We start from the raw sequence: 24,677 nt of genomic DNA, 5'->3' as shown, positions 1-24,677 counted from the left end.
GAGATGAGCCTTATGACATCGGGAGAAGCTGGGCCCAGGAAAGCTGAACCCTCGACAGAGACCAGCGGTCATCTTGCTCCAACACATGGCAGTAGACTTTGGAAAGTAACTTACTCTGTATGGCCTTGGGACTATAAGCTTCTAGACCAAATAAACACCCTTTATAAAAATCAACAGATATCTGGAACTTTGCATCAGCATCCATTTGGCTGACTAATACAGATGCCTATGGGGTGGAGGGAGGGGAGAGAATAGAAGTTGGGCCTCTGAAGACATCTAGTTTTGAGGATCTGACTTTGGAAGTGATTTTCTTTCCAAAATGCTAATACAAAACTAAATTGTATAAAGATACTAATTACCATGAACACAATACAGCAAAGGAGTCTGAGAGTGGTAGCTGATATAACTACAGAGACAAAAAGGATTCCAAGAGACTAGTGCATCAAAAATCAAACCTTAACTTCCTGATAGATATAACCAAAGGAAGAAAATGAAATGCAGATGAGAGAAGCACAATGACAAGGGACAAGAACACCCAGTAATTGGATTGTATCTCCCAGATGGATACACCCCAAGGTTGAAGAGGAAATGCAGATGGCTATTTATCCTCCACACTACTAATTGTTCTACAGAAGCTCTGGTATGGTCTCTATTCAGACCAAGGTGTAAGGCATGTTATGGGGCACAGACTTAGAACATCTCACCCACAAGGTCATGGGAGCTGGACCACCTAGCCCCTACCCACACATACAATGTCTCTGGACATTAAGAGAGAGAGAAAGTTTTCCCCATCTAGACCACTTTCGGTCCAGAGGTGGTTAAGGTAGCTGATCTAGAGAAGGGTCATGCCTCAATTTATGCCCAATGTCCTCCATAGCCTACCACTGACCCCTCATTCCTGTTGGTCTTTCCTTTGCTCCCGACCATGCAAGTGAATGTAAATTATTGCACCCTCAGATGATTTACTGCTTGTCAGATGCTGGTGAGTATAGAGAAGCACCAGAGAACCCTATACAAGGGGGAGGTTTCATCATGATATCCAGAAGATACAGCTAATGCATTTCCAGGGATGGGGAGGACTGGGATGGGAACACTATCTCTGGGAAGCTTGGGATAGGGGTATCTTGGATTCATGAGCTCCAGAAGCCCCCTTATCTGTTTCTTCTTCCTCCCATATATTGGGGCTGGCAAACAACAGAACAATTAAAAGAGCTTTCAAAATCAACATCACTAATGTAAATCCTACACCTTCTCCCTCTCCATTTCCAACCCCCTCCCAAAAATGAAAATGTCCTACCAACCCACACTTGCTGAGGGACTTGGATGGTCTCTGGCATTAACAGCTTTCTGGTGAAAACTAAGACCCTAGACTCTCCTTTTCTTCCCCAATACAGATTTTCCTGGTTCCCAGGGAAACCCCAGACATCTAGTACATCTACACATCCAGCATTTGTCTGAGTGTGGAGATACCGGATGAGCAGTTCTCAACAATCACATTTATTGCAAATGAGCACAGCTGGCCACACACAGCTCCTCATCCTCAACTACCCACCCCTATAGGACCACTCTACTTCAGCAAACCCAGCACCACCAAGAATCAAGGGCCCCTTCCCTAAGGTCAGACACATTGTTCCTCAGAAATGCTGGACCAGGCCATCCTGGGTGATTCTGTACCACCTCAGCATTTCCAGACACTCTGGTGCTGATGCGTACAGGCCATCACATGCCCTTTGCCAGGGGACATGCAGCATGCTGTGCTGCCTCTCAGGGCATGCCCTCTGATCTCTGCAGGTTATGTGAGCGGGGATTAGCTGATATTCACAAGATGCCATCTGGTGTATTTCTGAAACCAGCTCAAGAGAAAGCAGAAATTAGGTTTTGAGTCGGAATATAGTGAAGAATGTGGCTGTCAAGTTAGTGGCCTTCTAAATATTTTTTTTCTGCAGCCTTGGCACTGGTGATTGCTCCTTTTCCCTGTTCCTAGCTCCTTCTCCCTGTTATTTTCTTCTTCTGACTTACCCCTACTCTCTTGCTTTCTTCCAATTTCTTGGACACTTCCCATGTTTCCTTCCTGTCCCCTGACTCACACACTTTTCCTTTGTTCTTTGTTGGTCCCCAGATCCTGTTGCCCTTTTCTTCTTGGGATGGATGTGTTGACAGGAGGTAGCAATGGAGCCTACAAGCCTGGCATCCTCACTCCATCTCTAGGTTCAACCCTGTATCCTTTGCTCACAAGACTGCCCTGAACCTGACATTACAGAGTGTGTGTGGAAACAAAAATCCAGCGAATACCATATATGGAAAAGAAACCCTTCCACATCACCATCCATGTGTGTGCCCTCAGAGCCTGTCACTGTGAATGGACCCAAATCCACATGAAGCTTAAAGAAGCCTCCCTGAATACTGATCCTTGACCCACTTACCACCCCAAATAGCAACAGCCCCTCCAGCCGAACCAGTAAGACCCTGAATCCAGCAATTCCAACCTGAGGCAGAACGGGCTCCTCAGCCCCATTCAGCATTAAATCTGAGGATCCCAAAGCCTGCCCTTGTAACATAGGATTGTAATGTTCAGTTCCATGATCTGGGAAATGGTGACTATGGTGGTTTCATTTTGTGAAAGTTCAAAGGATTGTACAATGAGGATTTGTTCACTTTCTGTCAGTAGTTTACGCATCAATAAAACTTACAAAAGGGAAGTGGATGTTGCTCAACAGATAGAACGTCCACCTACCATATAGGACATCCAAGGGTTCAATACCCAGGGCCTCCTGACTCGTGTGGTGAGCTGGCCCACACGCAGTGCTGCTCTGCACAAGGAGTGCCATCCCATGCAGGGATGCCCCCGCATAAGGGTGCCCCCCACACAAGGAGTGGCCCCTGCGCAAGGAAAGCAACCTGGAGTGAAACTGTAGCCTGCCCAGGAGTGGTGCCACACACACAGAGAGCTGACACAGCAAGACGGCCAACAAAGAGACACAGATCCAGTGCCTCCTGATGAGAATACAGGCAGACACAGAAGAATACACAGTGAATGGACACAGAAAGCAGACAATTTTGGGGGGGTGGGGGAGGAAAGGGGAGTGCGGTTGGGATAAGTAAATAAATGTTAAAACCTTAAAAAAAAAACTTACAAAAATAGATAGATTTTACTTAGGAACAAAAAAACTTACAAAAGTAAATTCCAAACTGGCAAACTTCACCAACATGATCAATCTCCTTGCTCCTCTCAATTTTCAATCACCTTTAATCTCTCATTCATCCAGCAACTGGCCCTGATCCTTCTCCTTCTAAAGCTGTGGACCCAGGAGTCAGACTCTACTTGACATGCCCTGAAACTTCCCTAAATGATTTGCCGAACTGAAATCCACTTGGTGGAAGGCAGTAAGGATAATTTTTGTCCCCACAGCATCAAGACTCCTCTGCAAATACAAAAATCATTCTCAGAAAGATTAAAAGCTTGAGAATAAAAAGCAAAACATTTTAGCATTTGCAAGGACAAGGAGGAGAATATATTTAGGGACTTGAAGACACAAAAACACAAAATATGAAGGAAAATACTGATAAATTTGAATTCTTCATAATAAAACACCTGCTTCCAAACATAAAATAAAATAAAGTTCCATAAACACTATGGGAAGATAAGATACAGACATATATTAGAATTATAGAGGATTTATATCTTTATGGTAAAAATGAGGTTCTCCAATAAATGCTTGGAGGAATTGATTGAAGTTTTCTTTTGGACATAATTTGTAACTTAAAATTGTTTGAGTCCTTCCAAAACTAGTGTCTTGTATCTTTATTTTATTTTATACAATTTTTGGTTATGGAATAATTTTAGATTTACAGAAAGGGTTTCAAAATGGTTCATAGATTTCCTTTATACCCTTTACCATGTTTGCTATAATGATAATATCTTTCATAACCATGGTACAGTCATCAAAACTAAGAAATTAACATAAGTACAATACAGTTGACTAAAAGATGGCCTCTTCTCAGATTTCACCAGTTTTTCACTAATGTCCTGCCAGAATCTAACCACTCCATTCCATCAGTTACCAACTGATCTTAGTCCCCTTTTATCTGTGACAGTTTCTCCATCCTTCTTCGTTTTCTCCACTTGAAAAATTTGAAGAGCATTGGTCAGGTATTTTGTTTAATGCCCCTCAATTTAGATCACTCCATTCTCATTATTAGACAGGGACTATGGATTTTATGGGAAAATACCGAAAAAAGCAGGTGCCCTTCTTATCACATCATATCAGGAGTACATGACATGCACCTGCTATCACTGGTGATGCTATCCTTGATTATTTGGTTCAGGTTGCATCTGCCAGGTTTTCCACTGAAAAGCAACTTTTTTTCATTTCCATAGTCTATGATTTGGAAGTGAGTCAATAAGTTCAGCCCACAATCAAGGGTAGGGAAAGTAATTAGAATTACTTTGAATTGCTCTGTAGAACATCTGTCCCTTATCTCTTATCAATTATTCACTTATATTATTACGGACTGATGGATATTTATTTTATTTCTAGAATTAAAATCCAGTATTATTGTTACCTATATAGTTCCTTAAATTGTTGCACCTTTGCTTATTAGGAGCAACTTCAGACTGGCTTCTATGCCCATTTGTAAATCCACTATCTCTTTTTTTTTTTCCTTTTAATTGGAGAATGATATCTGAAAACCAGTGCCTAGCCACTGGGTGTGCTCATTGCTATAGGACTGTCACCAGTTCTAGGCCCTCTCAGAAGCCCTAGCTAGGAAATAGTATGTATGTTAACTAGCCCATTCTGGAGATATTTATAAGCATTTCTGCAACTCTCCATCTGTATATATATTTAAATAAACATGCATTTGTACTGATGTATGTAACTCTAATTTAGCACCACAATGGTTCTTCCAGCCCTCCAAACTTATTTATTTGTGGCTTTTTTTCCCTGACAGTGGGAAATATGGGCTCCCATTTCATATAATTTATTTACATATTTGTTCAACCTTAGTATACATGTGAGATTGTTTTACAATGGCTAACCCATACATCTGTGAGAAATAAATTAATCAAATAGAGCACCAGGTTTATGTTCAGGTTTCATAATAAATAAACCCATTCAACACACTCAGACTCAGCTACGCACAGCCCCTGCCTTCAGACCTCAAATGTTTCCCAAAGCACCCATCTCTGCTTTATGAGGGAAAACCATGCAGGAGAACTAATGATTCTGAAACAAACTCAGAAATTTTAATAGGTTTAGCTGCAGGATCAGGAATAAAGGAATATTTTCTATCCTCTTTCCAGTCCTCCAGATTCCTGACTTCACACTTCCAATAAGCACATACTTTCATTAAAAATTCTCAGAGTAATGGAAGCAACTCAAGTGTCCATCAACGAGTGAATAAACAAAATGTGATATATACACACAATGGAATATTACTCAGCTCTAAATTCATGTGACACGGATGAACCCTGATGACACCATGTTGAATGAAATAAGCCAGACACAAAAGGACAAGTATTGTATGAGCTCACTGATATGAAATAATTAGAATAAACAAACTCAGAGCATCAGAATCTAGAATATAGGTTACCACGGGGTGGAGTGGGGGTAGGAAATGGAAATTTACTTCGTAACTGCTGCAAAGTTTCTGTTTGGGTTGGTAGAAATGTTTTAGAAATAGATAAGGGTTATGGTAGCACAACATTGTGAGCATAAATAACAGCACTGAACTATATATTTGATTGTGGTTAAAAGAGGAAATGTTAGGTTGAATACATAGTATTAGAATAATTTTTTTTAAATCTATGGAACCACACAATACAAACAGTGACTCCTAATTTAAACCATGCACTGTATGTAATAGTAAAATTATAAAAATGTGTTTTTTCAATTATGACAAATGTTCTATACCAATGCAAGGTGTTAATAATAAGGAAGCATATGGAAATCCTGTATTTTATGATTGATTACTCTGTAAACCCATAACTTCTCTAATAAAAAAAAATTCTCAGGATAAGATAATGTTCATGGCACAACATCTAGATGCTGAGTGGGTATAATTATGCTGTGTTGACATAGAGGAGGCTGATCAATCACTGGAGGTCCCACTCCTAGAGTTCAACAATCAACCTTACAATCAGAAGAGACTCCTGAGAGAGGAAAACCTATGGGAAAGTTTGCACTCCTGGAGGAGACAGAGGAAACAGAGCCCTGCTCCATAACCCACTCCACAGCTGGCAGGCAGGTCTGGGAGGAAATGTCACACCTCCAGAATGACCCACTCTGCAGCCACATCCTTGCTCCATCCTCTTAGGCCCAGCTATGTTCTCTCAGTGGTTAGAGGTTCAGACCTAGGACTCAGTCCTCCAAACTTCCTAGCCCAGGTAGTTTATACATTCCACAAATCTTTAAGGAAAGTTCATGATATGCCAGGTATGGTCTGATCCTGGAGATCTTTAGATTTAGGCCCTTCTTTAGGCCCAGAATTTTATACTCTTAGAGGGGTGAGGAGAGAGACAGGGTGGTTCTGAGTAAAAAGGAACAGGGTGAGGGGTGCAGGGCTTGAATGTAGTAGAGTCTAAAAGTAAGAAAGATAAGTTGTGTGAAGGTATAAAAGGGATGTGTTTACAGATGGATTTTCTTTAGTACAGTGTTTTAAGTTTATTGATTCATAAACCACAAAATGAAGTGTACATCAAATGAATTTTAATGACGTTTTCACACTCTGTTCATCTGCAACCACATAAGGAATCTTTTATGAAGAACACCCAAAAGAGCAAAACTAAAGTTAGGTCTTGGGAGGGTTGGAAGATTTGGCTACCTATGGGATTGAAGGATCTGATTGAATAAGAGGGAGGCTGCTGTCTTTAGTAGGTTGTTGGGTTTGAGGAAGTTGGGCAGTGGGGGTGAATGGACTTGAAGATATTAGTTTTGGGAGGATGGGCAGTTTGGGGAAATTAGTGAGCTGGACAATTTTCAAGAGTCAGTGGGCTTGGGAGCTTGGTGATTTGTAGGGTTAGTAGGGCTGGGAAAAGTTGGAGGATTTGGAAAGTTTAAGGTTGGGAAATGTGTTTGGGAAGTTTGGTATGTTTAGGAAGGTTGGTGTATTTGAAGAAGGAAATGAACTTCGAAATTCGGAGAGATAATAGAAGTTGGGCATTTAGGAAAGTTGAGAATATTGCTGAGTTTGTGAACTTTGGTTCTGAGAAGTTGGTTAGCACAGGGAAGTTGGAACTTTGGGGCAGGTTGGTGTGTTCAAGAAGTTTGAGATTTTTCTGAAGTTGATAGGTATGGGACAATTCTGAGTTTGTGGAGGTTGATGTTTGGGTGTGTTTGGGAGGTTAAGGCTTTGGGGAGTTTTGTGGATTTGAGAAGGATGGTATTTTTAGAGAGATTGGGGGTTTGTAGAAATTCTGGGTTTTTTAAGAAGTTAGTGGGTTTCGGGAAGTTGTATGGTTTTAGGTGGTTAAAATTTGAAGGTTTTGTTGGATACAGATAGTTTGGCATTGCGTGGACACTGCTGAGTTTGGTAAGGATGGGATTTAAGAGCTACTTTGGGGTTTGAGGAGGACTGGTGCTTCTGGACATTTTTGGATTGGTGATCTTGGGGAGTACCTGAATAGGTTGATGGACTTTGGACTTTTTTTAAGGTTTGAGAAAATTGGTGAATTTAGATATTTTGAAACTTTGGGGATGTGATGGGTTTGGGAATTTTATGGGCTTGGCAATAGGATGCGTCCCAGCTGGGTGAGATGGAGTGGGATGCAGGAGGCTTTTGATTATGAAGTTTCATTTTCACTCACAAGCCCATTAGTGAAGGCAGTTTTTAATATATGACAAGAAGAGTGATGGGGGAAATGAGAGGGAGCAGGGAACAGAATAAGGTAACAAGAAACAAGGAGACAGCATGATGGGACAGAGAACAGAAAGCTGGAGCGGAAAACGGTAATAGAAATCAAGGAGGGAGAGAGCATGGATGAAGGAGAGGGTATATAGAAAAGCAAGAGGAAACAGAGAACAGCAAGAGAGGGGCAAGGAATAGGGAGAGAGAAGAAGCAAGGTTTCCTTGACTCCAGGAACAACTGAGGGAGCAGGTCACAGCACAGTTACTTTCTCTCCTGTAAAATGTATATATTGCCTTGTTAACTTCTCCTAGGTAGAAAACCTCTTCCCAGTAATTCCTGCTGCATGTATTCAGTTTTAATTTCTTGTTATTCAGGAATCTTCAGGAGGACAGAAGTTATAGCTTGGGGTCACAATGGTATGTGCAGATATCCACAGAAAAGAACTACTTGTGTTTCACAAGCGATCCATTCCAGAGGCTCAAGTCGCCCTGTGGGGCAGGTATAGTATTAGGCATGGTTGGTCAGTCCCGGGAATGCAGTGTCCTCGGTTGCTCATGAGGAAGAACGTGCAGAGATGAGAACCTTTTGTGCCAGGCAGATGGGCAGGGCCCACTTTTGAGGTACACTTGCCAAGGGTAGGGGGCAAGTGTCTGAAGAGTGATCAACTCAGTCCACGTGAGGGATTTCTCACCGGTGATGCCCACTTTAGATGTAAACTCAGGTATCCTCCTTAGCAGTCATATAAATGAACTCAAATACCCCTTCAGTCATCTTGATCATCTGTAATGAAAAGTAGGAATGTGAAATGGGATGGAGGCGTATGGTAGACCGAATAATGGTCCCCAAAGAGGTCCATGTCCTAATCCCTGGAATCTGTGGATACGTTCTCTTACATGGCAAAAGGGACTTTGCAGATGTGATTAAGTTTAAGGACCTTGGAATTGGGGAGATTTATCCTGGATTATCCAGGTGGCCCAGTCTAATCATATGAATCCTGAGGAGTGGAGAACCATTCCTACTCGTACTCAGAAAGGCAGAAGAATGATCAGAATGAAACAGCATTGCCGACTTTGAAGATGAAGAAAGGGAGCCATGAGCCGAAGAATTTGGGCAGATTCTAGAAGCCAGAAGAGGCAAGGAAATGAACTCTCCCCTAGAAGCTCCAGAAAGGAACGCAGCCCTGTTGGCATCTTGATTTTAGCCCAGTTGGACTTCTAACCTACAGAACTGTAAGAACATAAATTTGAGTTGCTTAAGCCACTAAATTAGTGGTAATTTGTTATGGCAATAATAGAAACTTAATACTAGGACATTAATAGGGGTCCAGAGTCTTAGTATGTCTCCAGGATTCAATGGACTCCAGAAACTCACCCCACCCCTTCAGCCACAGCTGTTTTTTTAAGGCCTTGCATTTTGGTGGGGATGTGGAGGCAGGAAGAGTAAGTTCATTTATGTTTGAAAGGCTATCCCTGCAGACATTGCCTGGACTCTGGAACTTAGAGGGAAAGGCTGAGAGGAAAAGGAAGTCACAACTCAAGAAAAGCCCTGTTGTGAAGGAACTATTTACCCTTAATTGTACCCTCATCTCCTAAGGATGGAATGTGCAGACTCCCCTTCTCCTGGGATCCCCCAACACAAATGATTGGGCCTTTTTGACCTGGGAGATTTGTCAGAGGGGGTTGAAAGTGAAAGATGATCTATTTGGCTCTGGGGGTTTCGGTGACACTGGGTGGAGAGGGGGAAACTTGCCGCACCCACTGGGTAATTCTGGATTAAATTTGAATTTCCAAGATGGTTTATGATGCATCTTTTCATGTGTTCATTGGACATTTGTATACCTTCTTTTAGGAAATGTCTGTTCAAATCCTTTGCCCATTTTAAACTCAGTTATTTGTCTTCTTATTATGGAGTTTACAAGTTCTTGGAATATATTCTAGGTAGAAGTTATTTGTCTTAATCACCTGTTATCCACCCATCTATCATTTCTTCCAGTCTGTGTTTTTTTTTTCATTTTAATGTCTTTTGAAAGCAAAATATTGTAAGTTTCTTGAAGTTTGTGTCATCATTTTTTTGTTGATGGTTGATGTTTTTGGTGATCTGAGAAAACCTTGCCTGACTCAAGACTGTGAAACTTTTCTTCTGTGTTTTCTTCTAGAAATTAAACAGTTTTAGCTTTCGTGTTTAGGTGATTGATATACTTTGTGTTAACTTACTGTGTTAATTCAGGGCTGAGAATTTTTTTCCATATGGATATTCACTCCATTTGTTGGCAAAACTATTATTTCCCCCAGTGCATTATCTTGCTGCCTTTGTTGCATCATAGAGGATTCAGAAAATATGAACTCTTCAGCTAGTTCCATTGACCCATATGTGTAAACTTCCTCAGTACCACACATTCTTCTTTACTATAGCTTTATATTATGTATTTAAATATTCCATTATTATTCTTTATCATTTCAAAATAGTTTTAGCTACTGTATTTGTGTTTTCATAAAAATGTTAAAATGTCTCACTTTGAAATGGAAAATAACAAGTGTTGAGAGTTGAAGAGAAATTGGAATCCTTGTGCATTGTTGGTGGAAATGCATAATGGTGCAACCATTGTGGAAGAAGCATGACTGGTCCTCAAAAGTTAAATATAAAATTACCACATGATGGAGCAATTCTACTCCTATGCATATACCCAAAGAAATTGAAAACAAAGACATAGATACTTATACACCAGTGTTCATAGCAGCATTATTCACAATAGTGAAAAAGTGGAAATAACCCAAGTGTCCATTAAAAGATGAATGAACAGGGAAGCAGACTTGGCGCAGTGGATAGGGCGCCCATCTACCACATGGGAGGTTTGTGGTTCAAACCCTGGGCCTCCTTGACCCATGTGGAGCTGGCCCATGAGCAGTGTTGATGCATGCAAGGAGTGCCGTGCCACACAGGGGTGCCCCCGTGTAGGAGAGCCCCACGTGCAAGGAGTGCGCCCTGTAAGGAGAGCTGCCCAGCATGAAGGAAAGTTCAGCCTGCCCAGGAATGGCACTGCACACACAGAGAACTGACACAACAAGATGACACAATAAAAAGAAACACAGATTCCCGTGCTGCTGACAACAACAGAAGTGGACAAAGAAGAACACGCAGCAAATAGACACAGAAAACAGACAACTGGGGTGGGGGGAGGAGAGAGAAATAAATAAATAAATAAATCTTTAAAAAAAAGAGATGAATGAACAAACAAAATGTGGCATAAGCACACAATGAAATATTATTCAGCCATAAAAATAATGAAGTTCTTATATATGCTACAACATGAACGAACCTTGAAAATATTATGCTGAGTGAAATAAGGAAGGTAACATTGTATAAATACTGTATTATTTTACTTGTGTGAAATACCTAGAAATAGCAAATTTGTATAGTCAGAAAGTAGATGCTGGACATTGTATGTCCTGCCATGGCCCCGTGGGTGAACTGGGGGAGAGTGTGAACTACAATATAAGTCATTATCTATGTGGTGCAGCAGTGCTCAAAAATGTATTCACCAAATGCAATGAATGTCCCACAATGATGAAAGACATTGTTGATGTGGGAGGAGTGGGATGAAGGGGGTGAGGGTATACGGGGACCTCATATTTTTTAATGTAACATTTTATAAAAAATAAAGAGAGATAAAGTGGGAAAAATTCAACAGAATTGGGAAGTAGATGTGACTCAACTGATAGAGCATCCATCTATCATATAGAGGGTACAGGGTTCAATCCACAGGGCCTCCTGACCTGTGTGGTAAGCTGGCCCATGCACAGTGCTGCCATGCACAAGGAGTGCCATGCCACACAGGGGTGCCCCTGCATAGAGGTGCCCCACACACAAACTGTGCACCCTCCCAGGAGAGCCATCCTGTGTGAAAAAAAGCACAGGCTGCCCAGAAGTGGTGTCACACACATGGAGAGCTGATGCAGCAAGATGACGCAACAAAAGAGAAGCAGTTTCCCAATGCTGCCTGATAATGCAAGCAGATGCAGAAGAACACATGGCGAATGGACACAGATAGCAGACAATGGTGGGGGGAGGGGAATGGAAAGAAATAAATCTTTTTTTAAAAAAGGAAAGTAGAGTAGTGGTTACCAGGGGATGGGGATGCGGGGGAAAGCAGAATTGCAGTTTGGTGGGTACAGAGTGTTTGGAAATAAAATTTTTTAAAAGAAGTGGGGGCTATTACTAATCAATATAATAGTAATAATAACATTTTTAAAAGCTTTTGATAGGGTGTTCATTAGGATTATTAAAACAATGGGGCATTTTCCTGTCAATGAACATAGTATATATCCCAAATTATTTAGATCCTCTTGGTTAATTTCAACAAAATTTAACAGTTATCTGGATACAGGTCATGTACATATATTATTAAAAATTACCATAACTGGTTTTTTTTTTGATGCTATTGTATATGCTATTGATTTTTTATATTTCATTAATTTTTACATTCTACAAGGTATGCAATAGTGTTATCACCGTGGTTTCTATTTGTGTGGGAAACAAAGGCATGTTGTTTCCATGGAAGCAAGTTACTTCCTTGACCACTGAGTCAAACTGTCCCTTGTGATTATCGGTGTGGATCACAGTCTTGGCAGGGAAAACACACCTGCAGGCAGAATAATAACATATAGAACAGAACGACCTGAGTAATAAGATTTATGATTATAGTTACTGATTTTTATAATAATAGTTCCAATAAAGTTTGTTGGTGTTCATCAATCACTAGTTAATATAGAATGAGGTAAGAGTAATAGGTAACTTGATTTTGTGCTGAATGTCACGTATGTTAGGGGTATATATACTAGTCGCTCGACTCAATAAAGCTGTCTGATGAGCTTGAGAAATCAATGCTCTCAGATCCCCTGAACCCAATCTTTCTTTGTCTTTCATTCCCGATACCCTCGGGTCACTGACTCCCACAGGTGGCGCCCAAACGTGGGGCCCGAGGCAGAGGATTCATCAAGACACGGCAGCGTGGAATCTTCCACCTCTGGATCGGGAACGTGGAAAGCTGAAAAGCCTTTTTTAAGGTAAGGAGCATCGAAATTAATTAACCTGGGTAGATTGCTGCTTCATATTACTAAGTTTTGCTTTCCGCTAGCATCAGGGTATGGGTAATCAGCCAGGACGCTTGGAAGAATATTCACAAGTTTTAAAAATGCTTTTACATACGGTTGGCATCACAATAAAAACAGCAGATTTACTTGAGCTTTTTGCCTTAATTCAGAAACATTGTTACTGGTTTCAGCCTCAGGGGCATAATGTTTTAAATTTGAAACAGTGAAAATGTGTAATGAAAGCTTTATGAAGAGTATATCAAAGAGGGGAATCCATTCCTTTATCTGTGTGGGCTTTGTCCCAGCAAATTGCTGCCGCCTTAGATCCTTTACTGTCTGAAGAAGGAGAGAAAGATGAAATTACTATATTTTCTAAGCCCATAAGTAAATTTGAAATGAAAGAAAGTAAATTGGAACAAGAACAGGAGGTTGAGGCAAATGGGGAACCATCACGTTTTTTTCCCCTTCATCCTGATATTAACCCTTTCATCGATAAAAGCTCAGTGAAGTGTCCTAATGAAATATCTTCTGTGTATCCAGTACAACCCTCTGCACCTACTGAATTGCCTTCTGTTACTAAGCCTAAATTAGAAATGTTTTCAGATGTTGCCAATGCTTTGCCTTATGTTAAACAATTATTATCTGCTTTCCCTATAACATTACATGCGGATACCATCAGATACAAAGAATCTACAAGGGGGTGTCAAGTTTCATCCTGAGCCAAAAATTTTTAAACTATTAAAAGATTTAAAAGGGGCAAAGATACTAAATAATGTCCTTGTTAGTGAAATCAGGCTTGTAAGAAAACTCTCTGTTAAAGTGTTAACTAAGATAAGGAAACTATTCTAGCAGCAACTCTGCAACCCCCCTGCTGTCTATATGACAATGTAGCTGTCGGCTAGTGGGGGTTAATAAGAGTTAAGCCACTGAAAAAAGAGAAAAACATGGTAACATTGGTGTTCTGTTTTATTTCCATGCTAATTCTAATTGGGCTTGTTTAACCAAGATAATAAAATCAGTACAAAATTTTTATCAAAGTTTAAAAAGGAATTTTCAGTTTTAAATCAATAGTTTACTCCTGAACTTCATGTCTCAGTATAGTCTTACAGAGTAATAATCCAAAAATGTGTATTAACCGTCTGTCTAAACTGCTAAATTAGAGTTTTAACTACATTTATGCTGCTCAAGTTATCTTAACTGATTGCTGATAATTAATAAAAATGTTTCCAAGCACAAGCTTGCATGTTACAGGCAACATGGATTCCAGAAGAAATCTTAAGAAGTGTTATTTAAAATGTGATATAATGGAGAGCTTAAAAGCAGCTATACCAAGAAAGTAAGAATTATGAGTAAATTATAAACTGTATGTTTCTGTTACTGTGTTGTGATTGTTCTGTGTTTGTTCGTTCACTGTCAGTGTATATTTTGATACCTCTGGATGGTAATATAAATTAATAAAAATTTATAAAAGAGCTCTATTCAAATGGCCAAAAATTAAATAAGCGCTTATATTAATACATAAGTTTAAATGTTAATAAGCGCTTATATTAATACATAAGTTTAAATGTTAATAAGATCTCTACAATGATAAAAATTGTGAGTCTTGATTAACAAAATTACTATAAGTCTTTTTACAAAAAGTTTTTCTTGCCTAGATTGAAATGAATAGCTTATTTTTCTTCACAGGATAATATGAAGAATGTAAAACTTAAATGAATATTAAAAAGGTTAAAAGTTTGTGAGAATGCTAATTGAAATTTAATAAGTTTTTGCAAAAAAGTGTGTTTTGCCCTAAAGTAGGATGGCTAATTTTCATAAACTCTTGGAACTTAAATGCATGTGGCAAGTTATAAAAAGTATTGTGGTAACTTTAAGTAAAAAAAAAAAAATGTGTTCTGTAAAAGTAAAATTTGTCTTAAAATAATATAATTATAGTCTATATGGTTATAAATAATTATAAAAATTCTTATGAAGCATTGTTTAAATTAAAGTGTTTAAGTGGCTAATTCCAAAAGGTCATTATTAAACAAACCTGAATTAATAATAATAATTATTATTATTATTATAATAAAAAGGTAATTTTATAACAGAAAAGCTTGGCTGCAGCCTGCCTCCTTTGACAACTTGCTTCTAGGAAACTGTTTCTGATATTGCATGCTACTAAGTATTTAAAGTAAAGAAAAGTTTATTATTTTAACAAGCTTGTTAAGTGTTGACAGTATTATGTTATAAGAAGTTTGCTTGTTAACTTCATATGTGGGATATATGAAATGTTTTTATTATTAAGGAAACAGGAAATGATTTTATCTTACGATAAAATGATTGGTTATTAAGAAAGAGTAAAATATGGAACAAAACCTGAGTGAATACTGAAAGTGCAGAAGGTTCATAGAAAAGAAATTTTTATAATTAAAGTTAAATAAAACTTGATGGGCCTATCTATAAAATTTTAAAAGCTTTAATATCAAGTAGTATACTAATGCAAAGTTAAAATTTTGTTCTCTCTCAAAGCCCCTCAAATCATTCATCTGTTTTGTTAGAAGTTTTTATCCTCAATAATCAGTATACAAAGAAAGTCTGTTTTATCAAAATAGCTTCTTGTGCTTTAACCTCATCATTTCCTCGGTGTTCCAAGAAGGAAAAGTTTTATCTCTTTTAAAGGAACATAATGTTCAAAACTCCTTTCTCAAAATCAAATCCTGAAAAGTAGCCTTTTATTCCAAACTAATTATAAAAGATTTGTTCTTTTACCTTGAAAGAAAAATTATAAGTTGAATAAAAGGTGTTTTAAAGTGTTATAAAATTAACAAGTTTTTTCTTTCCTTTAACCCTCTGTTAAAGTTGTATGAGTAAAAGGTTTCTATAAATGCTTAAAAGTGTATAAAGTTACCAATATTTCAGCATAATATTAAAAAGAAAAGTACAATGTGGTTAATTATGATTTTAATGATTATAAAAGAGTGTGTGTCACAGAAACAACTTCTTATCATAGATTAAAGTAACAACACTGTAGTATGCAGCAATCCCAAACACTGCTAGTTGCAAAAAGTTAATGTCCAGCTGTGTTGCTATCACTATGTTTTAAAACTTGCTAAGACTTTCTTTAGTGTCTTCTTAGACAAATCAAGCCAGCTGCATTCCTCTATCTGTAAAAAACCCAACAATAAACTTTTGCAGTCCTTTTCAGGGCTATGTGCATAGCCCAACTATCTTGTACAGTATTTACTGATAGTAATAGTAATAAAAAAGCAGCATACATTACTTCTCAAAAAGAACAGGCTTGGCAGATTCCATTCACGTCTGCTCAGTGTACTGAACTTGCTGCCATCATTAAGATGTTAACAATATTTAAGGAACCTTTGAATATTGTCTCTGATTCTGAATATGTATGCCTTACTGTTAAGCATATTGAAACGGCTCATACCTTTGTTACTGATGAATTATCTCAACTTTTTGCTGATTTGCAACATCTCATTAGATTAAGACAGCATCCTATTTACATTACACATATACGTTCTCATACATCTTTCCCTGGTCCTATAACAGCAAGTAATGCTCGAACTGATTTATTAGTGGGGTGTTTACAAAGTGCTCGTGATTACCATGCTTTAACTCACATTAATGCTAAAGGCCTGTGAAATAGATATCAAAAGTTAACAAGACTACAAGCGCAGGAAATTTGTACTTGTCCTACCTGTGGACCACTAACAGCAGTGCCTTTTCAGGCTGGAATTAATCCCAGAGGCCTGACTCCTAATCAATTATGGCAGATAGATATTACTCACATTCCATCCTTTGGTAAACTACAATATGTTCATGTTTGTATTGACACTTATTCTCATTTCATATGGGCTACTGCTCAAAGTGGGGAACAGTTTCATCATGTTCGCTCACATCTCTGGTCTGCTTTTGCTGTAATGGGATGCCCTCTAAAAATTAAAACTGATAATGGACCTTCTTACATTAGTAAATCCTTTGCTTCCTTTTGTAGGAAATATGCTATTGAACATGTTACCAGCATTCCCCATAATCCTACAGGTCAAGCTGTTGTTGAAAGATGCCATCATACTCTCAAGACTATGCTTTTAAAATAAAAAGGGGGAGATGATGGTATGATATCACCTAAAGATCAATTGGCTCAAGCTTTGTTTACCTTAAATTTTCTTAACGTTTATGATTCTATGACACCAGCTGAATGTCATTTTGGACATTCTCAAACATCCACAGAAATTGCAGAATCTGAGAATCAACCAGTATTTTGGAAAGATGTTTTAAGTAATGAATGGAAAAAAGGCAGGGTTAAAGTATGGGGGCGAGGTTATGCTCTTATCAATTCAGAAAATGGAGAAGAAATCTGGCTTCTGGCAAAAAGGATTAAACCTAGGACTGAAGAAGTAGAGTCTTCTACACATATGGATCCTACTGATAGTGAGTGAAACCGGCAATGGTAATTACACATATTGGGCTTATATCCCTAATCCCCCATTACTTCGAGTGTTAACCTGGAAAGATCCTTCTTTTCCTGTTTATTTGAATAAAACTCATATATTTCCTGGACCTGTGGATGATAGACTACCACTTAAGTCACAAGAAGAAGGACAAAGGATTTATAATCTCCTTCTTCCATTTGATTTCCTACCTCTTTGCATTGGCAATCGCCCACCATGTATGGCTGTGAAAAATAGAACTATGATCAATTTTAGCCATAATAATACTAAATCTTTGGCAACTTTATTCCCATCCTATCAATACCAAGAATATAAGTATCCAAGTTATAGCTGTCTTAAGAGGAATGCTGGTGATATGCAAAGATGGTATGAATGCCATATGGGAAAAGCATCTGTCATTTTTAATGGTTCCTATGGAATAGTTTGGGAAAGTGCCCCTATGGGGAATTCCAACAAATATAAGGGCAGATTTATTTGGTATGGTTTAAATAGCAAAGGACAATAAGTTAGTAATGTACAGTATCCTTTCCATGAATCTTTGTTTCTTGATGAAAAAATAATTTTTACTAAAAATAATAGCGATTGGAAAAATATAGGGAAATGGGTTCCTTTTCTGTGGTGCAATAGCACTGGATTCCATGATCAAAAACAAATATGGAAAGTCTTTTTAGGAATGGCATCTACTTCTGAATGGAAAAGTAATAAAAGTATGGATGGACAATATTTACATTTGGATCAAATTCATCATTTTCAATCATGTGTCAGAGATCCACATGTGTTTGTGGTAGGGAAGGCCACCATAACTGAAAATCTGAAAATGCTTTTATCTATAAGGATGGCACTTGGTATACTTGCTTATCTGAGAATATTTTACAGAATGGAGATATTATCACCATGGCTCACTGAAGATGAGGAGTATGGATCCCGGTGAAAATGAATCGGATGTGGCAGTCATCTCCTGAGAGTCATCTTCTTTTCCATCTGGCTCAAGGACTGTTGAAACGATCTAAGAGATTTTTGGGACTTCTCATAGCTGGCATTCTTGGCCTCATTGGTGTCATCACTGCTACCGCCACTGCTGCTGTTGCATTGCATGAGATGGTGCAAACACAGCAATACGTGCATGATTGGCACAAGAATGCAAGTGACTTATGGCATAGTCAAGAGCATATTGATGAAGGACTTAATGACAGAGTTAGTGATTTGGAATTTGCTGTTTTACACTTAGGAGACCAAGTTAATAATTTGAATTTGTTAAGAGGATTGAAATGTGATTGGAATGAAAGTAATTTTTGTATTACTCCTTTGGATTATAACATTTCTATGTTTCAATGGAATAAGATCAGAAATCATTTGTTAGGACACAAAGGAAATATGTCATTAGAAATTGAAGAATTGCAGAAAAAGATTTTAGAAATGTCTCATAATCAGATATGCGTAGATAATGATAAGGACATCTTTAATGATTTGATTTCACATTTAAATAAGTTTAATCCTGTTGATTGGTGGAAGTCTCAGCATTTCTTATCTGCCTTAGGAATAGGGATATGTGTATTAATCCTGTTGCTCATGGTTGTCGCTTGCCTGGGTAAAGGTGTTTGCCAGAGATTGCGCCGTGTGGACACAATGGGACAGGCTAATAACTTAGTACTTGCTAAAACACTACAATAGTGCCCCATAGTCAGTGAGCTTGGCCGGTAGTCAATGATGGGTAAGACCCCCTGGGGGGCAACCTAATACAGGCACAGTCACCCTGACTAAAACAAAAAGGGGGAAATGTGGGAAACAAAGGCATGTTGTTTCCATGGAAGCAAGTTACTTCCTTGACCACTGAGTCAAACTGTCCCTTGTGATTATCGGTGTGGATCACAGTCTTGGCAGGGAAAACACATCTGCAGGCAGAATAATAACATATAGAACAGAACGACCTGAGTAACAAGATTTATGATTATAGTTACTGATTTTTATAATAATAGTTCCAGTAAAGTTTGTTGGTGTTCATCAATCACTAGTTAATATAGAATGAGGTAAGAGTAATAGGTAACTTGATTTTGTGCTGAATGTCACATATGTTAGGGGTATATATACTAGCCCCTTGACTCAATAAAGTTGTCTGATGAGCTTGAGAAATCAATGCTCTCAGATCCCCTGAACCCAATCTTTCTTTGTCTTTCATTCCCGTACCCTTGGGTCACTGACTCCCACATATTTGCATTTTCCCAATCACTAATGGTCTTGACCATCTTGTATTGTTTATTTGCCAAACATGTACCTTTTTCAGTATAGTAGTTGTTCAATTATTTGCCAGTTTTATATTTGGTTATTCAATTTCCTATTGAAATTTGAGAGTTCTTTGTATATTCAGGATAGTAGTCTTTCATTATAAATGTGATTTGAAAAGATTTTCTCCTAGTTTATAACTTGTCCTTCATTCTTGTAACAGTGCCTTTCAAAGAGCATAGATTTAAATTCATGCAGTCCAATGTATCACATTTGTCTCTCTTAGCCTGGTGATTGTGCCTCAGGATCTCTCATGAGGCTGCAATCAAATAAATGTCAGTCAGGACTACAGCCATCTCAAGGCTTACCTGCAGGAGGATCTTCTTACAGCCTCACTTACTTGGCTGCTGATAGGCCTCAGTTCTTTATCTTGAGGGCCCATGCCTCTTTCATGATATGGCAGCTCAATTCCCCCAGAGCAAGAGAAGCAAGGAAGATTATATTTCCTAGGAAGAAGGATGCAGTTTTTATAACTTAATACCAGAGAGACATCCCATAACTTCTACCTTATTGTATACCTTAGATCTGAGTCATGAAGTCCAGCACATACATAAGGGGAAGAGCTGACACAGGAGTAAGACTACTAAGAGGCAGGGATAATTGGAGAAGATCTTAGAAGCTGCTTATTACTGCCTCTCCTCTGGTCCCCAAGATTCACAATCCTTCCATATGCAAATCACACTCACTCTTTCCAAAAGCCCCCCCAAATTCTTAGCCCATTAAAGGATAAATACAAAGATCCTGCATCTCATGATGTAGATCAGATCCAGGTATGGATAAGGCCCCTCTGCTATAATCCCTTAATGCAAATTACTGAATTATTAAAATAATCCCATTTCACAAAAGGAAACAAAAACCCCAACTATTTACATAGACTACAAATTCTGGGAAGATTCTGGCTAGGCCTCTCTAGGAGGTGACACAAATATCAAAGTCCAGTCAATAGGCTCTCAGGTCCCAGGTTGGGCCAATTATGTGCCCCACTAAGGGCCCCGCTCCAATTCTAAGAATATCCAAGACCAGGCAGTCTCTCCCTGGAAGATCACACTCAGGTCAGTGATCCATAACTCCCACCCCAAACTATAGAATCAGCCACATTTAAGCAATTAGCAAAGCAAGTGTAGGCCTCCTTCCAGGACAGAGAAGAGAAACAGGCTTACTCTTACCTAAGTCTTTGAGGTCTCAGCTAACTCATCTGACCTGCAGTGTCACCCGCCTGACTCTTTAAAATGTCTCAGAGAGCAGATGTAGTTCAAGTAATTGAGTGCCTGCTTCCCATGTATGAAGTTTCAAGTTCAATTCCTGGTATCTTCTAACAACAAAATGAACAAACAAACAAGAACACCTACTTTGAAGTGCTGGCTTCCCACATATAAAGTCCCAGGTTCAATCCCCAGCCCCAGTACCTAAAAATAAGAAGAAGAAAAAAAGTCTCAAATCTCCTTGACCATTGGAGACCCTGTATTCAGACATCCCAGGAAAGCACTAGTCAAGCAATGACATGTCCAGATTGAGGCAAGGACTTAACGGGAGAGAAATGACTAGCCAGGGAGTAGTCTCCAGGCCTTCATAAAATCTGTTCTTCCCATAGCCAGGATATACACCAGGCTGTAGCCACAATCCAAGCTTCTGCCCAACCTTTGGAAAGTCTAGGATCAAGCACGCAAGCACATATTTGCCTAGAGGTCACAGGTACGTCAGGAATCAGTGCTGCTGCTGCTCTCTATGCCCCTCCTCCTGGATAGTGATCCCAGGCCATACCCATTCCCCTGAACTCCTCTGGGCAGCAGAACAGAGCCAAAGATCACCCACATCAGAAATAAAGCCATTTGATTTAGGCCATATCCCTGGGCTTCTCAAAACCCCCATGATACTTGGGGGAAATAGGGATTGACAGACTTGCCTTGTCTAGCTCATCTATACTTCCATGAACTCCTTAACTCCCAATGTGAATGTTCCATGCCTATAAGTTGTGTAGTTCCCCAAAGGCTCTCTGAGTACAGGAGACCAAGGAGAGAGCCGTGGGCCATTGGGATTCAGGAGAATACCAAGTTCCAAACAGAAGGACATCACAGGCAATATAGGAAGCTTTCCCATGCCTCATGCCCTTTTCTACAAGGCCTATCCATTACCTCCTGAGCCACAGCCCTTCCCCTGCCTTGGTCTTGCAGTCAGGCTTACAGGCTCATTAGAGAAAAGGTATCAAGCTGTTAGTGGCACTCATGAGACTTGGTCCAACTCCTTAAACTGCATCCACATCACAAGCCCACCCACTTGGCCAAGATTTCATGGGAGATAAGGGGTCAGACATATGATTTGACCCTCCAAAGAGAGCAAGTGCTTTCTCTGTCTCCCTACCCCAGCTGACTCAGTCTTGAAGGAAGGTTTATAAGATATTAATAGTTTTCTTTTTCCAGAGGAATCTGGATCCAGCACTTTCTCTAGCTCTAGGTTTTATGTTCTCTACGGAGTAATGGCACAGTTTATACTTTGAGAAAACAAGAGCATCAGAACTATGACATTTTGATGAAAGAGAACTCAGTGTTGTCAGGAAAATGGAATGAAGACAGTTGTCAACAGGGTGGAATTTTGTCAAGTTGGATCTTCGTAAATTTTTACTTTATTGATGCATAAACTATATAGAGAAATGAGTGGACATCATAGGGATGCAACTCAGTGAACTGTAGCAAAGTTTACACACCCAACTCATCACCATGCAGATCAAGAGATAGAACAAAATAAGTACTCAAATAGACAAGAATCCATGCACTTGGTGAAATTTAAGGGTCAGGGAAGGCTAATGCAATTAATGGAAATGGTGTGTCTGGCTCATTGGTGTGTCCAGGAAACTTAAGGTGTTTGGGGAGGTTAACAGGCCTGGAGAGCAACTCACCAGGTGGAGTGTAATGCAGGAGTCTCTTATTTGTGTAGTTCCATTCACAATGACCACTACACAGGGCAGGTAAGAGCTTGTTTTAGACAAGTGAATGAACTCAGTGTTTTCAGGTATATGGGGTTCCATGGAAGGACAGGCTGTCAGGAAGGCAACAACCTGCATTAGTTTTGAAATCTATCTGCAAAATACAAAGCACAGCAAAGTTAGTTTCCACTCTGCTCTTGATTGTCTAGAAAAGATAAATTATTGGGTATTAGAGAAGAGCGCAGAGAGAGAGCCAGAAAAAGAGTGAGGAAGAAAAGAACAGAGAGAAAGAACAGAGAATAGCATGAGCAGGCAGATTGCAAACATTAAAATGTGGTTTTTTGCTGTGTAGATTATTTTGAGGGAACACGTGCAAGGACAATTTTGGAGGGTATTCATGGAGCAGTTATATTCTGCCTTTAATCTATCAGGAAGACTTGGTTTTGTTCAAAGAGGAGCACCTCTCAGGACTTCCCATTGCAAACATTAAAATGTGTTTTCTTGTAGTGTAGATCATTTTGAGGGAACACGTGGTATGGCACTAAAGAGAAGCACCTCTCAGGACTTCCCATTGCAAACATTGAAATGCGTTTTCTTGTTGTGTCGATCATTTTGAGGGAACAGGTGGTATGGCAATAAAGCCAATACAATGTCCAGGTATCCCCAGATGATATATATCATCTTTTCCCTCGGCACTTTTGATCATCACTAGGAGATAAAGAATACCTGAAATGGTATTGAGGAGCTTCTGTGGGTTAAGGGACCAGAGTCTGGATATTTCACCAGGAACTCTTGCACTCCTGAGACCCTCCTCACTCCCTCAGCTTCAGCAAAGTCAAGGCAGTTGTGTGTTTGTGAGGAGGTGAGGATAGGGAGGTACTGATGGATTTACCTTGCTGTTGAACCAAAGAAGGCACCTATTTTCACCTGATCTTAGTGATACCACCATCAACACTAAATCAATATAATGTGGGCAAAGTATAGACACTAGAGACTTGTAACAAGTTTCTGTGCAATTACCCAGCAACAAACAGTGTTGAGAGAATGGAGCCAGGCCTCAAACTGCCCTAGGATCAAATTCAGGACACATTTGATACTGGCTGTGGGGCTTCAGAAAAGGCCATTTGTCCCTTCTGCCCCTCAAAGTCCTCAATGTTAAATGGGGATAGTTTTGCACTCCAAGATTGTTACCAATAGTTATATAATGACTAATTAATTAAACTATTAAAATACACAGAGGGCTTGGAACACTGCCTGACACACATGTGGCACTAATTAATATTTGTATTAGTTTCTTCATAAAATATTATGCTCTTATTAATATATATTAGGAATAAAATCACAGCAGTAATTAACATTACTTTGCAAATTATATCTCAAAAAAATACTGGAAAGTATGCATTATCTAAACCTCTAAACTTACTTTATAAAAACATCTGCACGTTTATAGTAGTATAAGCAGCAATTACATAAATTGCAATAACTATAAAGTTAGTGAGGCATCATATTTGTGCCATTTCATACAACAGGAAATGGTAGGCCCTAACAGAATTGTCAAAAGTGGTACTAATTATTGCCATAAAAGTAACGTAATGTAAATGAACAATGAAAGGAGAGCACCGGCATTTCACATGGGGAACAAGAGAAGGTGCAGTGCTGACAGGGACATATTTCACCAGGCACAAGCCCATAGAGTGGTAGGCGCTCTGTGAGGCTCATGAGGAGCACAAAGCCTTAGTCCCACCTGGGTCCTCTCCTCAGTGCTGCACTGAGACTCAGAAGGTGGTCATGCCCTAGGGCCAATCCAGTATATATCCAGGACTAGATGTGGGAGCTTACGCACAGGTGGGGGTCTGTGGCTATGCACCCACTCCACCCTCCACTCCCCAGGAAGACCATACTCTTGTCTCCTCCTGGATGAGGTCACGCTTTGGGGAAGAGCTGTCCAGACTCAGCCTTAAGGTTATCAAACAGATGGAAGTCTTTCTGCTTTCCTCTGGACCATCTGCTCTGTACTAACAGCCTCCATCCCCTGATCACGCACTACACAGGCCACTCTCTCAAGACTCTTCCCAGCCAGACACAAGCAGGGA

General features: G+C 39.4%; 1 long non-coding RNA gene across 2 annotated transcripts; it reads left to right on the top strand.

Annotated features, from left to right (window-relative positions):
• Window positions 1–12,381: 12,381 nt before the first annotated feature.
• On the top strand, window positions 12,382–17,445 carry LOC139436849 (uncharacterized). 2 transcript variants are annotated; one of them, XR_011646271.1, is made up of 2 exons: window positions 12,382–12,909; window positions 17,275–17,445. It is a non-coding gene; the product is annotated as an uncharacterized lncRNA (long non-coding RNA). The 2 variants fall into 2 exon arrangements; XR_011646272.1 differs by lacking the exon at window positions 12,382–12,909 and adding an exon at window positions 14,218–14,272.
• The last annotated feature ends 7,232 nt before the right edge of the window (window positions 17,446–24,677 follow it).

This window comes from Dasypus novemcinctus, chromosome 18 (assembly GCF_030445035.2).
Source record: "Dasypus novemcinctus isolate mDasNov1 chromosome 18, mDasNov1.1.hap2, whole genome shotgun sequence".
Taxonomy (NCBI): Eukaryota; Metazoa; Chordata; class Mammalia; order Cingulata; family Dasypodidae; genus Dasypus; species Dasypus novemcinctus.
This window is presented reverse-complemented; position numbering and strand designations above follow the sequence as displayed.